Here is a 19,002-nt window from a genome sequence, read left to right as displayed (position 1 = left end):
AAGTCACCAGAATTTATTGCCAACTCAAACAATAATTGTTGCTCACACGGTATAATGTTATGAGACGCTCTCAATATCAACTTAAAAAAATATATCAATTTACATCAGGGTGTAGAATAAATTTTGGTACATAGGCACTTTACGTGTAATAGCAAAAATCCTCGGATATTGGCTCCCCTAATTATTTTCCAACAAAACCATAAATACAAAAGTTGTAGAGTAAAAAAAATTGTACTATCGCGGCCAAAATACTTTGGTCGTCAATGTGACATAAATGACATTCAATTGTAAAGCAAACTTTAGGATGTTTAACCTTATTTTTTACTACTGTCAAAATTATTTTAATCTATCAGTGTCATACGGATGGGGTAAATCCCAGCTGCGGAGGCAGGATTCAAAAGCAAAAGATCAACGTGGTCGCGGTTTAGACAACCTTCAGAAGCAAGTAAGACGATTCTATATTTATCAAAAACTGAAGGTGCCATATTTTTGACAAGAATAATTTTAAATTGTCATGTATATTGACATTAATACTTGATTTACATTTGAAGTGTCAAAAAGTGACGACCAAAGTATTTTGGCCGCGATAGTACCCAAATCCTTTTAAAATTATATTCTAACACCATCTGATTCTGTTAGACAAGAAAAATTAAATATGAAAAATCTATCGATAAAATAGTAATAGCCATGATTCCCGACAGCAATAAAGTTAATTTTTTGACAAACGTAACGAGTTTGCTGATTCATCAAAGAATGAACTTTTTAACAAAGAAGAAAAAGTTAACTTCGTAAAATGGTATGTATGTATTAGTTCGGATTGTCTTTTAGAGGCATGCAAGCAAAATTTCGTGCATTCTATCCGGAGCGACCAATTCCAAGTTTGACATGTCGAATATCACACATTGTCATCTTTGGTTGTCAATTGGGAACCATTTTTAAAACTCTACAACTTTTGTATTTAAGATTTTGTTCTAAAATAATTAGGGGAGCCATATGCGAGGATTTTTACTTTTACACGTAAAGTGCCTATGTACCAAAATCCATTCTACGCCCTGTATACGTACTATGGCGGACAATAAATTTAGGCCGGCAAATTTCTGACATTTCAAAAAGTCAATGCAAGAGACCATTTATTGTCATTATGACTGATGCAGTAGTTTGTCAAACTGAAGGTTTTCAAGTTGTTTGATGTTTCCTTCGCCCTTTTCGTAACTTACAGATCATGACGCACTACCATAACTGATTTGTAGTACGCACTTCTCTCTGGTGCACGCTTCTTTTCCTTCTTTTCGCAATTTTAATTTTGATTATTGCTGCCACGATGACAAGAATGACAAAAATCGAAAAGGGGTTAGTTGAACATAATGCCAGCTTCACATTTTGATGTCAAGCCAACGACAGGCCGGCCTAAATTTATTGTCCGCCATAGTACTTGCAATGACCCTCGAAGCAAGTAGGCTAGAATTAGGAAATTGGTAGGGAATTCAATTGTTATTGTTATATTATAATTTTGAGACTTGTCAGAAATAAAACCGATTCTTTTATAAAGTTCGTTTCCCTACATTGGTGACCCCGACGTCGAACAGAATGTCTAAACAGGAGAATAACCAAGAAACTACATCACAAGTATCAAGGGTTTCACTCAAGATTCCTCCCTTCTGGAAGTCCAACCCTGCCTTATGGTTCAAGCAATTGGAATCTCAATTTATTAACTGCGGTATTGTACAAGATAGCACAAAATACCATGCCGTAGTCGCAGCAATTGAGAGCAATATTTTAAGCGAAGTGAGTGATGTTATAATGAAAACTCCCGAGAATAACATGTACGAAAAATTGAAAACAACAATGATAAATAGATTTTCGGAACTAGATATAACCAAATTTAAAAAATTATTGCATACTTTCGACACACGTCCTAGTCAACTATTGCGCGAAATGCAGGAACTCTCAGATAACAAATTCTCTGATGACGTATTAAAAATTTTGTGGATTCAAAGATTGCCTGCACAATGTCAAAGAGTAATTTCGTGTTTTGATTCCGAGTTAGAGGAATTAGCATCAAAAGCAGATAAAATCATGCAGGCTACTACTAACACAGTCATTAATGAAACAACTGTGGATCCGCCTGAAATTTTACAAAACCTTCAAAATCAAATAGAAGATTTAATTCAAAAGGTTGAAGCTCTGAATAACCGACCAGCCAAAAACTGGTACAATAAACCTAAACAAAGGAGAAGGCAAGATTCAACCCCTGATGTTCGACCATGTTGGTACCATATGAAGTTTGGTTCTAGAGCTCATCGTTGCCAGCCCCCCTGTTCTTTTCAAGCGGAAAACTTGTAAACCACTCGTACGCGGCGACCGGCGAGAATGGCTCTGAAATCAGTCGCCTTTTTATGACAGATGTCACAACTAAAACACAGTTTTTGATCGATACAGGTGCAGATGTATCAGTTCTTCCACCACGTTATAGCGATAGAAGCAAAGGACATACTATCTTATTTTTGTCGGCAGTAAATGGAACGAAAATTGGCACATATGGTGACAGAACATTAACTTTAGACTTCAATTTCAAAAAGATCCCATGGAAATTTCTTATTGCGGACGTGTCAAAACCGATCATTGGCTCTGATTTCTTAAACCATTTCGACCTTTTGGTAGACATTAAAAAGCAAAGAATCTTCGCTAGATCCGAAATTACGCCTTATGTCGGCAACACAAAAAAGGAAAGAACTATGGTTGAATCTACAGACGCCTATATGGATTTTGCTTCTCAGTTCCTGTTAAAGGAGTTCACAGATATTTCAAGTTCGCCCGGTAACGGCAACATTACAGTTAAACATAATGTTAGACATCGCATAGAAACTGTTGGACCGCCAATTTTTTCTAAAGCCCGTAGACTTTCCCCTGAGAAGTTGAAAATTGCAAAAGAAGAATTTAGAGTAATGATAGAAAAGGGAATATGCAGTCCTTCAAACAGCGAGTGGGCAAGCCCACTACATATGGTTCCAAAAAAGGACGGAGAATGGCGTCCATGCGGAGACTATCGCAGGCTGAACAATGTGACAATATCAGATCGCTATCCCATTCCACACATTCATGATTTTGCTCAAACGCTCGCAGGGAACTCAGTCTTCAGCACAATTGATTTAGTCAAAGCGTATCACCAAATTCCAGTCGAAGACAAAGATATCCCGAAAACAGCTATTATCACTCCGTTTGGTCTTTTTGAATTTCCCTTTGTCTTTCGGGCTCTGCAACGCCGCTCAGACTTTTCAAAGATTTATCCACGAAGTCACAAGAAATCTTGATTTTTGTTTCCCTTATATTGACGACATTTTGGTAGCATCTAATAACCAGGAACAACATAAACAACATCTCCGACTTCTTTTTGAACGTTTACGTCAATATGGCATTATTATCAATAGGACTAAATGTGTTTTTAGTAAAAGCAACGTCAAATTCTTACGATACCTCATCGATAGTAATGGTATTCAACCATTGCCCGAGAAAGTGGCAGTCATTACAAATTTTAAGTTACCTGTAACGATTAAAGACTTACAACGTTTTTTAGGAATGGTAAATTATTACCGGAGATTTATCCCTCACGCAGCAGAAGCACAACTCAAATTACAAAACATATTGTCAGGTAAAAACAAGAAAACTGGAGCCAAAATATTATGGACAGAAGAGTTAAAACGAGCTTTCGACACCTGTAAACAAACTCTAGCAAATGCAACCCTTTTAGTTCATCCATCATCAGGAGCACCGTTAGCACTTTATGTAGATTCATCAGACTTTTCAGTTGGCGGAGTTCTAGAACAGCTCGTTAAAGGAAAATGGCAACCGCTCGCATTTTTTTCTACTAAATTGGATGCTACTCAACAGCGTTACAGCACTTATGATCGTGAACTGCTGGCAGCATATCTGAGCATCAGGTACTTTCGTCACATGCTGGAAGGACGTGAATTTGTTCTTTTCACGGATCACAAGCCACTTACTTTCGCTTTTAAGCAAAAATCAGAAAAAGCAAGTCCTCGTCAGTTACGACACCTCGATTACATTGGTCAATTTACTACCAATGTTCAACATATTTCAGGAAAGGCCAATATTGTTGCAGACACGCTCTCCAGAATTCAAGAGGTTCTTATCCCTAAACCTGTCAATTACGAAGCAGTGGCGGAAGCTCAGGAAAACGACGAGGAATTAAAATCGTTGTTGATGACATCGACCGATTCAAATTTACATTTCAAGAAAATCTCGATAGCTGACTCGAACAAACAAATGTATTGTGACGTTTCTACAGGTGTCATCAGACCTTACATTCCCCAACAATTTCGATGCCAAGTGTTCGAAAGTATCCATAATCCATCCCATTCGGGTATCAGAGCGACAACGAAACTTCTTCGTACAAAATATATTTGGCCTTCAATTAACAAAGATGGCGTTTTGTGGACTCGTACTTGTATTCAATGTCAGAAAAGTAAAATTGGAAAACACACAAGAAGTCTAGTGAGTACACATCCAACGTCAAACGAACGTTTCAAGACGATGCACATATACATCGTAGGTCCCCTTCCCTGTCCAAAGGATACAAATACCTTCTAACGTGTATTGATCGTTTTACTCGTTGGACAGAAGCCATACCATTGGAAGACCTCAAAGCCGAAACAATAGTGCAAGCGTTTTTGTCGGGTTGGATCGCACGTTTCGGAGTACCTGCTGAAATAAAACACGATCAAGGAACCCAGTTCGAATCTTCACTTTTTAAAGAGGTAGCCAAAATATTTGGAACTAAAACAAGCCACACCACAGCTTATCACCCGCAATCAAACGGAGCAATTGAATGTTGACACAGACCTTTGAAAGCTGCTATCCCCTCAGTGGATTGAAACATTTCGTTCAGTTTTACATGAAGATTTGGGTACTTCAACAAGCGAACTAGTGTATGGAGATACTCTCAGGTTACCAGGAGAACTTTTGGCCGATTTGAAATCAGAGGTCAGTCAGTGTTCGCAGAAAATTTGAAGAGTAAAATGCAACTTCTCCGTCCTGTAGCCGCTGCTCATTACGGCAGATCGAATGTATTTATTCACAAAGCTCTTGCAACCTGTTCCCACGTATTTCTCCGTCATGATGCTGTGAGGCGTTCTTTACAACACCCTTATGATGGACCTTATCGAGTAATCTCCAGGAATGAAAAAACGTTCACCATCCAAATCAAAAATAGTGCAAAAGTTGTTTCCATTGATCGAGTTAAACCAGCTTTTTTGTTAAAAGATTACGTTATCACTCAGGGGGGAGCTGTGCAGTGACCCTCGAAGCAAGTAGGCTAGAGTTAGGAAGTTGGTAGGGAATTCAATTGTTATTGTTATATTATAATTTTGAGACTTGTCAGAAATAAAACCGATTCTTTTATAAAGTTCGTTTCCCTACATACTCGTATGTCGAAACAAGTTTCATTGATTGAACCACTGTGTCATTGACCAACTCTATACTGATACTGATACTGGATAGTATATTATTATTATTGTAGTTTGTGATTAACACTTGTGTGACATTTGTTTTATACGCGAAACGATACCATTAGTCAATAAGATTTCGTTTATGCAAAGTACAAAGTTAAATGATTTGTCTGTATTCATGCCAATTTGGTTAATAAAGGATAAAATTCATTATAAAAAGTTATGATTTAATATAGATATCTTCTATCTTGTATATATATAAAACAAAGTCGGGTTAGTTACGCTATTTATAACTCAAGAACGGCTGGACAGATTTTTATGATCTTTATATTGTTGGATTTGTCTCCGCCCCGATTAGCAGAATAACTATTAAAACATCGAATAACTAACGAAAAAAAAAATTATGAAGAAAATTCATTTTGAAAGGTCATGTCATCTGTCACAATCTGTCATTGTGCGCGCATCGACAATTTGAACTTAATTGAGATTTAACGTTAGCTGAGTTTTAACACCAAGTGTGATCAATGGTGATCAACAACACCTACTTTTGCATTGTACAGGGTGCGACAACATAACTTCCTTTTTTGAAATGCGCGCTATTCAGACTGTAGGGGTCGTAATGGGACGAGAGTGGTCTCATTCGGAAGCCATGGTTTTCAAGATTTGTTCCCTACAGTAGCGGCCCTGGGGTAGAGCGAGTGGAGCGGCCGCTCTAGGCGCCAGGTGGGAAGGGGCGCAAAAATCCAATTTTTGAAAATGTTTGTATTTTCTTATCAGAAATTGAATTATAATTGATTTGAAGTTGTCGACCAAAGGGCGCCGAAAGACAATCTCGCTCTTCCCTGATAAAGGGCTAGGGCCGCCGCTGGTTCCCTACCCTGCCATCATGCGTTGGAAGAGTGGTAAGCCTGCGTTTGCCGTCGAGGTCTACTTTTCAAACTGATTTTCTGTGATCGCAACCCTTCCGTAATTGCTTCAATGTTGGGTCGTGTCCCGAACCAGAAATCAATTGTTACATGGGTCACTATGTTCAGACCATGATTTCAGACAAACCGGGAGTGCGACACTACAGACAGTAGTGGAACTGGAGTCTCACCTCAATAAGGGGCAATTTGTAGTAGAGAGCCCGCTCGCCGAATTTGTCCCCTTGCAATTTTGTTTGTGTATTTTTTTTTTAATCTCGCGTTTATATCAACCATCAAAGGACCCTACAAGGCCAACATCCGTCCAGGAACATACCCGCTGCTATGTCATGGCTAACGCTAGAAATGGGCTTATTCACTTATCCACTGTATCGCACCTGTATCTAACTAATTATGCATTTAAGTACGTCAACTGTCTGTAATTATTTAAATGCTACCCCAAGTAATGCTACGTCGCGGGGGAAGTTGTTTTAGGGTTGAACATTTATTGCTGTGCGGCATACCTAACCTCGAAACTATCAAACAAAAAAAAATGAACAGTGCGTCGAAACCATCAAACCAACAAACCAGTGGAACAAAATCATCATCTACAAAATATTTCCAACAAACACGCATATGCTTAGTAATTCTCTTTCCAATTTTTAATTTAATTTTCCACATTTTCTTCCCGTCAGATGTTGACTGCATCCCAACCAAACTCATTAAAATATTCAATCCGTTTATGGTGATTGTTAATTCCGGATTATTTTTATACAGTGAATTTTTTTATCAATGAACCATAGAGATTTACAAGTATAAACTTTATTTCGCGTCAATGGTGTTTCTATTGCTAATTTCAAAATTATTTTTCCGACATGAAATAAAGTTTACGCCATGTCAATCCTTATGGTTCATTGATAACAAATTCACTGCATAGTTAGTTACAACTCGGGACACAGTAATTTGCTCTACTACTCATTATACTCTCACTTCTTGCAAATGAATTTACCGAAAAAACTTAATTTTTCAGTACTCAATGAATTGTCGTAAATTCATGGGAGTTTTCATTTTGATTATTCATTTTATCTTAATAAAAAAACATCATTCAATTCAGCTAATAAGTTAACACAACATTGATTCTGAGGCGGTACGAAGTTCGCCGGGTCAGCTAGTTTGTACTTATTTATGCGATATTAATTCATTCGCTTTATGATATCGGTAAAAATTTAATGCATAATAAATTGACATCTGCAAAAAGTGATTTATCCCAATTCACCAGTGGTTGTCATATGTTAAAAGTATAACCTTTATACAGGGTGTAACAACAAAAAAGTGCATTTATTTTAACTGGTAATATGTAGTACTCATTAATTACAACTGAACATTTTTTTAAACAGGAATCACAAAAACTGAATGTTTTTATTCCCTTCGTTTTGCATTTGATGAATAAAAAGGTTTAACTTTTTTGTTACCTCCTTGTTTTGTTTGTTTATTAAATGAAGGTAGTTAGATTGAAATCGTTTGATAGGTTGGTAAGTAAAGTTTTAGTAAATTTAGATTAATTTTTAAAACCCTTCAGAATTTGTTTTCGAAAAAAAATTACATATTTAGAAAAGTTGTAGTAGTATGAGTCCTATTACCAGTTAAAATAAATGCACTTTTTTTTATTACAACCTGTATGTACAAACGCATTTGACTTGTTCGTCAAATAAAAATTGTAATTTCATATTGACGCTTTTTTAAACCACTCCATTAATTGGTTTATCTAATCCCGTGGGATAAATGACACTTATCCCACTCATTTGAGTGGAATAAGGAACTTCATTACTGGACGCATTTCATTACTCCAGTCAGTGGGATAAGTGAGCTTCATTACCCCACTCAGTGGGATAAGTAAGTTATTATTCCACTGAGTGGTGTAATGAAACTGGCTGAAATAAATAAGATTTACCTTTTTTTTTAAATTCGGGGCGGTCTTAGATAAGATTTTGTACATAACACGTGGGCTAAAGCATATTACACGAAACTCGTGTGATTACAGATGAACTCGGGCTAACGCCCTCGTCATCTGCAATCTTCACACTCGAATCCTGTAATATTGCTTTTATCTCACTAATTGTGTAAATAACTATACTCAATTTCATATAAATGTGCATCTAAGCAAGCCATGAAAATCTGATTTTCTGTTGGTATTAAAGCTAAAGCTAGTAGTGACTTTGACTTTCAAAGTTGCTTGCTCTGCGTGAACCCGATTTGACTAATTTTTCAGTTTTTGTCCATTTTAACATTGCTGATTTCGAAAGCAATGTTACGTCTTTTTACTGATTAAATTAAAGTAATTCTTATTTGTTTTTGTCTTTGTATTTTTACCAAGTAAAGATTTATTGGACATGACCTTCATAAATGTGATTTTTGTAATGTAACTAAATTAAAGGTGCTTTTACAAATGCACAGCTCACTTGATGAACATTTATATGAAATCAATTATACACTGCGCCGCAAAATTAACGCATAATTTCAAAACTCGTGTTTTTGAGCCAAATTTATTTCCAGTTACAACATTTCGAACTGTAAAGTATTAAAGAAGTAGATTTATAAAAGTAAACACTACAATAATCAGAACACAACAAAGAAATCAAGAAAACAAAAAAATTAAAAAATTCAAATTCGGAGAAAACAAAGAAATTTAACATTTAATAGTGCGTGTTGGCACACCGTGCTTTTATTACAGCTGCACAACATTGTCTCATGCTTAAAATGAGGTTTTGTATAACTCTTTGCTTAATTTCTGCTCAAACTTGAGTTAGACCCAAAGACAGCTGATGAAGAGTTGTTGGTGGATTTGGTAATCTTCTAACTCTTTATCTGTAGGATCCCACAATTACTCGATGAGGTTTAGTTCTGAACTCCTTGCTGGCCATTGCATTTACCCAATTTCGACCTCACGGAAATAATGCTGCATTATTCCCGCAACGTGCGGTCGACCATTAATCATGCATAAAAATAAAGTCATCCCAATAAATGTTCGGAATGGGACAATATGAGGTTCCAGAATATTGGTAATGTACGTCGCCGCATTTTGGTTTCCTCTTTCTAGCACCACCAACTCTGTGCGAGCGTCGAAAGTGACACCTGCTCAAACCATAACGGAACCTCTTCCAAAATTGACTTTCGGGATAATGTTACATTGAGCATATCGCTCTCCTGAGCATCGGTTCACCCGGACACGTCTGTCACTTGATCCAGGCAAAATCTGGACTCGTCAGAGAACATTACTAACCTCCATTGATCCAATTCCCAATCAACGTGATTTTGGGTAAACAGCAATCGTACTCTTCGGTGAGCCGCTGTTAACTGTGGGCCCCTTGCTGGTATCCTGGGCCTTAAATCGTGTTCAGCAAGTCTTCTTCCAACAGTATTTGCACTAATTTGGAATTGATATCTTCCTAAAGTCATAACTTGCAAAGCTGGAGCAGTCAGAGTCCTGTGTCTCAACGACTGTAAAAGCAGAAAACGATCCCGTTGAGCTGTTGTTGTTCATCTGCGTCCTTGTCCAGGTCTTCTAGAGTATTCTCCTGTCTCCCAGTTGCAATATCTTGTTGATTAATACCGTCTTCGGCTAGTACAACAATTTGTGCACATTGTTCGGCTGTTGTATGTCAACTTAAACGTTCGTAGGGATTCATTTTCGAAATTTATGACTGAAGGAACCAAAACTTCTTACTAACCGTCTCTCAAATCCACAATCAAAATGCTTTACGAAATTGACCAATAACACTAATACCTACAAACTTTTCATAATAAACAACTTTAGAAGTTATCAACATGGCGATTTTTGCTACTAAACAATAGAAATACGATAAAATAAGAGATTCAGCATAAGGAAATCGCAGAAGAAGTAAAATACAAAGAACTACGGTTCATTTTTACTTTATGCGATAATTTTGCGGCGCAGTGTATTATCTGTGGGTGTGGCCAATAATAATAATAACACTACCCGACATGATTTTTCTAACTGACCCAACTACGAAAATTTCTTATACCTTTCATTTATTAGAACTACAGCGTGTTATTGAAATGCGTTAAGAAAATTTAAACGGTGATAGAACACATCAAAACAAATTAGTTTTCTATTTACCATTTTTTCGAAAACTCAAATTTATCCTTACATTTATTTTCACCATATTCCGTGTCATCGAGTCGTTTATGGATGGCACGGTGGAAGAACAGCGGCTTCGTACGAAAAAGGTTAACGCAAAAAAAGTAAATACGGCAAAAACCCAGACGGATAGGTCTTGCAAAAACTTACTGACACAATTTAGTCACGTCCTTCACCTGCATGCGGCCGTGTTTACAATTTATTGGAAAGTGAATTTACCGTAATTATCGTCAAAAATGGTGCAGTACATTAATCCGGAGTTAACAGACATGGTGCTGATCTACGGGGAAGCTTTATCGAATGGTGGTGCAGCCAGGCGTTTGTACATGGAGAGATTTCCCGGTCGCCAAGTTCCCTGTGAACGTACCTTTGTGAATGCTGTCCAGCATTTAGTCCTGTCCACCGAAATCGAGGCCGTTCAAGATCTCGGCGTGTCTTGGTCGAATTGCATTTTGTCAATGGCTTCTTCAAAAAATCAACGAAGAACCCAATTTTTTAAGCATCGTCTTAACCACAGATGAAGCAGGATTTACTCGAGATGGAGTTTTCAATTCGCATAATACCCACATCTGGTCAGAAGAAAATCCACACCAAATCCGAGAACGTGGTTTCCAACAAAGATTTTCGATTAACGTCTGGGCAGGTATAATTGGGAATCGTTTAATCGGGGCACATGTCTTACCTCCACATTTAAATGGTGAAGGATATTTAAATTTCCTACAAAATGAGCTGAGTGACCTTTTGGATGACGTGCCGTTGCAAGTTCGGAGGGATATGTGGTACTTACATGACGGAGCGCCCGGTCATAGTACACCAGGTGTTAAAAATTGGTTGGACGCTAATTTAGAAAATCGGTGGATAGGTCGTAATGGACCAGTTTTATGGCCAGCTCGTTCACCGGACTTAAATCCTTGTGACTTTTTTCTATGGGGCCATTTAAAACAGATTGTGTATGAGACTTCAGTTAACACCGTCGAAGAATTAACTGTTCGTGTGAATAATGCTGCCGATGCCGATTCAATTCGACGAAATTTCGACATGTTGGTGAGAACTCAAGCTTCTATGGCTCGAAGGGCACAAGCGTGCATCGATAACGGAGGGCGTCATTTCGAACATTTAATTTGAAGGTTAATGCCCTTGATCAAGTGTGGTGCGTAACTTGAATGTCACTTTCACTTACTACGAATAAAGAATTGGTTTTTCTCCAACCGTCTTAAAAGTGGTTACTTTTAATACCGTTTTTGGTCACTAAAGTTGATGTTTTCGTAACTGTAGAAAAAAGTTGCGTGTTACTAAGGCAACACTTTTGCCTCCTAGTATTAAAAGTACTTTTTTGTTCGACACTGTCAGAATTTGAGAATTTTCTTCTATGTGAACGAATTTTGATAAATGTCACAACTTGTCAAAACGATACGTCAAGCTAATTTTAAAGGTTTTCAGCGATTTGGAGCCTTTAAGGGGCTCGTCGAACAAAAAAACGTTGTATTCAACTCGTTCGTGTGTAAATTGGGCCTTTTTTGGCACGCGTGGGCCATTTTAAAACGCGAATGAAACACACAAACTCGTCAAATAAACTACTATTTAATACTAGACTTAATAGCTATTTATGCACCAATTTATACAACGATGATTACGCCCGGAGAAGGATGAATCCAGCTCGAGGGCTTTATCCCGAGAGATGGATATCGTTCGATGGGCGTAATCATTCGGTGACGCCGTGGTGCATACAAGATTTAATTTTTCACTATACGTGTTCTTCAAAAAACAAAAAATTGGCATTTATGAATTTATTACGCCCGATTATTCTTATTACGCTCGCTTATTCTTATTACGCCCTGTATTATTCCCCGGTTGTTATGGACATGTTTACGTATTTCGTATCCTAGGAGTTATCATGCAATTATACTAAAATGAAAAATAATAGCTATTTGTGCAATAAGTTAGGAAAAGTGATTTTTTTCCGTACGAAATGCGGGATTTTTAATCGAGACGAAGTCGAGATTAAAAACGCGTCGAGTACGAAAAAAATTATAAAATGAACTGACTAAAATTACTAGTTTTTAATATTAATATGAAAAGTACAGTTCGAACAACTTTGGAAAAAATTAATCAAACTCGGTTTGTCAACAGCATGAAGATTTTCACTGGTATTGTTAATATCGGTATAGGTCATCGTGGTACTTGGCTCTTGGATCATTTCTGGAGCAATCGGTTCTTTTGTACTGTTAGGGTTATTGTTTTCCGGGTTGTGCCGCGGTCGTCTGGATTGCTGGGTTTCACTAACCACGCTGCTATCTTCTTGGGAGTTTGTAAATAAACTGGTTTGGTCTATTCCGTGTTGGGCTATTTATATGGTTAGTGGTGGGAGTGGTCCCCGTGGGATTGGTGGTGGGGGTGGTAGGCGTGGCTCGGTGACTGAAGTTAGTGGGGGGGGGGGGGTGCGTACATGGTCGAATAACGGAATTCCACGTGCTAGAAAGCTCAACCCCTTGGTCTCTGTTGAAATTATTTGGATTTTTTCTAATCTCGATTGCTTCCCTTATTAATCTTTGATGGTATTTGGATGTTTTAGCCAGAACTACTGTTTTTTCAAGGTCGAACGTGTGTCTCCATCTTCGAATTTGTGTTCCGCCAATGCTGATTTCTCCTTATCATACTGCTTGATGGCCCTACTATGTTCCTTTAATCGACATTGTATTGAACCGATTGAACGTCCTGTTTGTCCGATGTAGCATTTCCCGCACAGGCATTCTACTTTGTAAATCCCTTCAGACTGGAACAGGGGGAGTTTATCCTTAGGTGTTGGAAGGATCTGAGAGATTTTCCTTTCCGTGGTAAACCTGGTTCCAATGTTTCTCTTCTCCAAAATTTTCCTAATACGGTCCGTTACTCCTTGTACATATGGGAGGCAAGCAAATTTCCGGTAAGTTTGTTGTTCGGTGTGTTGTCTAACTTTTCTTGCAAATCGAATGTCCCTGTCCGAGAAACCATTGCATTTCAGCGCCCACTTAATATGTCTCAATTCCCGTTCTTTACTGTCTTCAGCACAGATGGTTTCAGCGCGATGGAATAAAGTTTTCATTGAGGCTCTTTTCTGTTGTGGATGATGGTGAGATTGTGCATTGAGGTATCTGTCAGAATGTGTTTTCTTTCTATAAACTGTGTGACGAAGCTGGTCTTTGTCCCGTGTTACCAACACATCCAAATAAGGAATCTGGTTGTTCTCTTCTATTTCCATTGTGAATTTTATGGATGAATGTTCAGGTAGTTCAAGAATTGATCTAATGATTCACGTCCATGTGGCCATACAACAAATGTGTCATCCACGTACCGTTTCCAAAGTTTCGGCTTAAGTGGAGCTAACTCAAGGGCTTCCTGTTCGAAAGTTTCCATGAATAAGTTGGCTATGACCGGAGATAGTGGGGATCCCATTGCTGCTCCTTCCTTCTGTTCGTAGTAATTTCCTTTCCATAGGAAGTATGTTGATGTTAAGCAGAACCGTACCAATTCCGGAATATCCTCCCGTAGTCCTTGTGTTATCAAATTCTGTTTGATTAACTCGACCGAGTCTTCGACGGGTACGTTGGTGAACAAGGAAACTACATCGAAGCTGACCAAGATATCTGTAGTGTCCAATCTCACATTCCTGATTGATTCAACGAAATGTAATGAGTTTTTTACGAAAGAATCTGTGTGTCCTACGTATGTTTGAAGATGTTTAGCAAGATACTTCGCCAGATTGTAGGTAGGGCTTCCCATAGTGGACACAATTGGTCGTAGAGGGCATTCTTACTTATGAATCTTCGGGAGTCCGTATAAACTGGGTGGTCTGGTAGATGATGGTAGAAGGGGGCGTTGTTCCTGTTGGGGGATTGAGGATTGTTTAATAATTTCTCTGGTTCGACGTTCTATTGTAGGTGTGGGGTCTTTCTTTAATTTGGTGTAATGTTCGGGGTCTAATAGTTGGCTAATTTTGTCATTGTATTCATTCTGGTCCATTATGACGGTTATATTGCCTTTATCCGCTCGTAAGATGACGATGTCCTTATCTTTTTTGAGTTCACTGAGTGCTTTCAACTCATCTCTACTAAGGTTTCGCTTTGGTGGTTTGGATTTTTTGAGGATTCTGCAAGTTTCCAAACGAATCTCTTCTGCTTCTTCCTTTGGTAAATGACGGATTGCTGTCTCTACTTCAGTGATGATTTCTTCCTGTGGAATCCTGGCCGGGGCTATTGCAGAATTCATCCCCTTAGCTTAGAGAGTAGGGTAGTAGCATTTTCCGATAGTTGTTTGCTTGAACGGTTGATGACGGTTTTCTTGTTTTCCAGAATCGGATGTGGAATAGACCAAACCAGTTTATTTACAAGCTCCGAAGAAGATAGCAGCATGGCTATTGAAACGTCAGCTACCCAGCAATCCAGACGACCGCGGCACAACCCGGAAAACAATAACCCTATTGACAACGGCCGTGAAAACCTGCATTCGATTTTGTACTGTTACTGGTACTAGGTTCAAGCTGACTTAACATCTTCAATGTCATCAATTTTCAAATGAACCAATTAGTCGCAACGACAGGCACCCGCAACTCCTAACATTAAAACAAGCTATAATTATAATTTCTTTAATCTAGAGACATACATACCTTCATCATTAAGTATTTATTGTCCGGAGCAAAATTCAAGAATCGGTCGACCTGTTCTTTTGTTAGAACCCTTGATTTCTTCGGTGTATAACCATCATTCTGCCTTTTTTTAAATGCACGTAATTTTGACATTTTTTCTATATTTATTCCATTTTTTAGATTGAGTATCGTCTTGACCATTGAATATTGAGACAAAGGGTGGACGCTTTCATTTTGGTCGATAAATTGGCAAAATATGTTAATAAAACACTTTCCGAATAGGATTAGACTTGTTTTTCATTGCACCATGTCAAAAAAGGTTGTAAGCGCACTCGTAAATTTCCCGTGACTTTCCTGATAATAGGTTTGAAACAATTTCTTGTGCAGTTTCAGCCACGTCCGGTGGTGTACTGTGTACTGGATAATTCTTCAAACATTTTTGTTCAGGGTAAATTTTTACTTGCAACAGTTTGACGTTGATTTGAAAAAAACAACTAAACACGTAAACACCACGTAAACAAAACAAAAGTCAAAATTGTCTCTTTGGTTACACGAATATTTCAATAAAACGCTAGCTTTATTTAAATGTGCCTATGAGATTCGCACTTCTCATGAGACAGGTCTTTTACTTGGTTGGAGAAAAAATAGTATGTGTTATTCGGATTAAAAGTGACTTTTTTTGACTTGCAATTATTGCAGTGGCTCAGCCGAGCTTCGCTATGCAAACAAATTGCTCGTTAAAATTTGCATTTTTTTCATATTTTTGAACCAAATAAAGGCACAAAGGGACCAGAAAATCATAGTTGGGGTTGAATATTTTTCATATAAGTACAGTTTTAAAGTAATTTCAAATGACTAATGCCATAAAAATGCTGTTGCAAATGCAAAGTGGTTTTTTGCAACTTGAGTCAACTTTATACATTTTTTCGGGTACTGATAGAGTCTTAACTATTACGCCGCCCCCGGTCTACAGGAAGGTTTCTTCGGGCTTCGCCTTGTTTCCCGAAAGAAAATAATTTTTAAAGAGAAAATGGCCCGATGAGGAGATTTTCTTCTGACGGGAATTCGAGTCTAGAATTTGGGGTACCTACTTACACTTTTACCTTGACGGGAATTCGTGTGCAGGATTAAAGGATTGCGTTCAACCGCAGGTATAAAATATTATGCTGACGGGAACTCGTGTGCACCGCCCTACTTTTATCCGATTCCGAAAACTTTCCGAATGGCCCTCGTAAACGGTTGTGTAATCGTGGAAAAATAATTCCAGATTTACAGACATTACTGGTTACCTGAACTTGGATTATAAATCTGCTATCCAATAAATCTGTTTAATATATAATTAATAATACCACACTATCAAAATTAAATCACCTTCTTTATATGGATGACATAAAACTTTATGCATCTAAAAAGAATCACATTTTATCTTTATTAACAATAACTGAAAATTTCTCAAATGATATTAGCATGAGTTTTGGTATTGATAAGTGTAAAACGCAATCAATATGTCGCGGTCATTACGAAAATTTAGAATATATAACTAAAGACGGAGAAATAATTAAAAATTTAAATAAAGGAGAATTTTATAAATATTTAGGTATTAATCAATCAAATCATATTCAACATTCAATTATAAAAGAAAATTTAGAAAAACAATTTTATTTAAGAATTAAATCTATTTTAAAATCAAAATTAAACGGTAATAATTTAATTAAAGCAGTTAATACATATGCTGTTCCATTGTTGACCTATTCTTTTGGTATTATAAAATGGTCCAAAACTAATTTACAGAATATAAATATTCAAACTAGAGTTCTCTTTACAAAATTTTGTAAACATCACCCCAAATCTGCTATTCAAAGATTTAATTTACCACGCGAAAATGGTGGCAGGGGTTTTTCAAATCTAGAAATTCTACAACATAATCAAATTGCTTCACTAAAAAATTATTTTCTTAATAGAGCTAGTGATAACACTTTTTTTAATGCTTTGGTTTCAGCGGATAAAGGCTACACACCTTTAAATTTAAGTGATAATATAATTTCAGATATTGTTGAGCCAAATATACCTGACACTATAGCAAATATAAAACAAAAGTCTTTACATGGGAGATATTTTAAAGAGCTAGAACAGCCAGAAATTAATATTCAAGCTTCTCATGCATGGCTTAAAAAATCAAATATTCATCCTGAGACTGAGGGTTTTATATTTGCAATACAAGATCGTGTTATAAATACAAGAAATTATAAAAAACACATATGCGGTTTACAATCGATCATTGATAAATCTCTTTTTAAAAATTTAAAAATTTTGGACTTAGAGAACACATTGGTGGTTGAAATTCAAAAAGGTATATTATTATACTCATGTCACATCGTGAGGAAATTCCTTAACATTGACACAGAACATAAAACACAAAAAAGTCAAAATGCGGAGGCGAGACGCCGGTAATTATGTTGATAAGCACTGCACTATTACTTGATAGTATTATCCGTAATAGTGTATGTACTCCGGCAAAATTGCCGTGCCGCCGGGTGGAGGTGGGATAGGAGATTTAACTAATTTAAGAATCAAGAATGCAGTTTAATATTTTGAAGAATTAAAATAAAAAGTAAAATAATTTCTAAATTTACGTGTAGTTCTTATGTCATCATAACATAGTAAATAAAAATAAATCACTATGAGGCAGGTATTTAAACTTTTAAATACTTAATACATACATTCTTTCAAAACCTACAAGGATAAGTTTAATTGTCATTCCTGTCCTGACGGTATATTATGAGATAAGAAACACTGAGATCATACTTACTCAGAAATTATATGAAATTGTGTAATAAACATCAAAAGCGTCACCGATTAAAATTATTAATGACAAAACATCTCTTCGGCATTTATTCTTGCAATAAGCATAAACCGATTAAATGATTACTCATCTAGTATTACTAAGTTTCATGTTCTGCCTATTCTTGTATTTCATGTGGATATCAACTCTTTTACGATTAGAATGGCAAGTGTTGAAATTGTCAGTTATAAAAAAAAATATATCAGTTTGCATCAAGTGCAGTTTCATTTACTTACGCTTATACTGACACCGTTTTCTAATTTTGTTGGTTGCATATACTTGTGAGTTTATTATTTAAAGAAATGTTATTACACTGGTTAGTCATAATGTTTATTTATCCCTTTGACATCTGGGAATTTGGTAATTGTTCACTTTAACTACTTCTGGAATTTTCGCGTTTTTTCTAGCTAGACAGCCTCAGGGCGTCCTCCTAGATCGTGTCCCACCATTCAAACCTTGTGCAAATGCCTTTTTTTTCTCTCTTGTTGTGTTTCAAGGTCGCGTCAAGGTCGCGCCAAGTCTTAGTATAACTAAAGGGTAAGGAAAATTTTCATTTGCACAAAGTTTGAGTTGTGGGAAACGATCTAGGAGGACGCCCTGAGGCTGTCTTGCCAGAAAAAACGGGAAAATTCCAGAAGTAGTTAAAGTGAACAATGACCGGAAATTTTAGTAAACATTTTGCCAAGAAAACACTTTTGTTCGAAAAAGACCTTGTTGCGGTCTAATGTTTCTATCGTATGATCAAATAATTATTGTGTATTAAGGCCAAAAAGTGCATGAGTCTGGGTTTTCTAGTCGAGGCGGAGCCGGGACCTTAAAATAGGGGAGGACAAAAGGCACTTTTTGGCCGAGGTGCACATTAAATTTTTTAGGCAACCGCACGAACTACAAAGAAAAATACATCCTTGACAAAATTACAAATTCATTATAGTAACACATTTTAACTACAATGGTGCAACAAGAAGAAAATATGTAACTAAATATGTACAGTGAAAATGTCTTACTTGCTTTCT

Source organism: Tenebrio molitor, chromosome 3 (genome assembly GCF_963966145.1).
Source record: "Tenebrio molitor chromosome 3, icTenMoli1.1, whole genome shotgun sequence".
Lineage (NCBI taxonomy): Eukaryota > Metazoa > Arthropoda > Insecta > Coleoptera > Tenebrionidae > Tenebrio > Tenebrio molitor.
Note: the sequence above shows the minus strand (reverse complement) of the source record.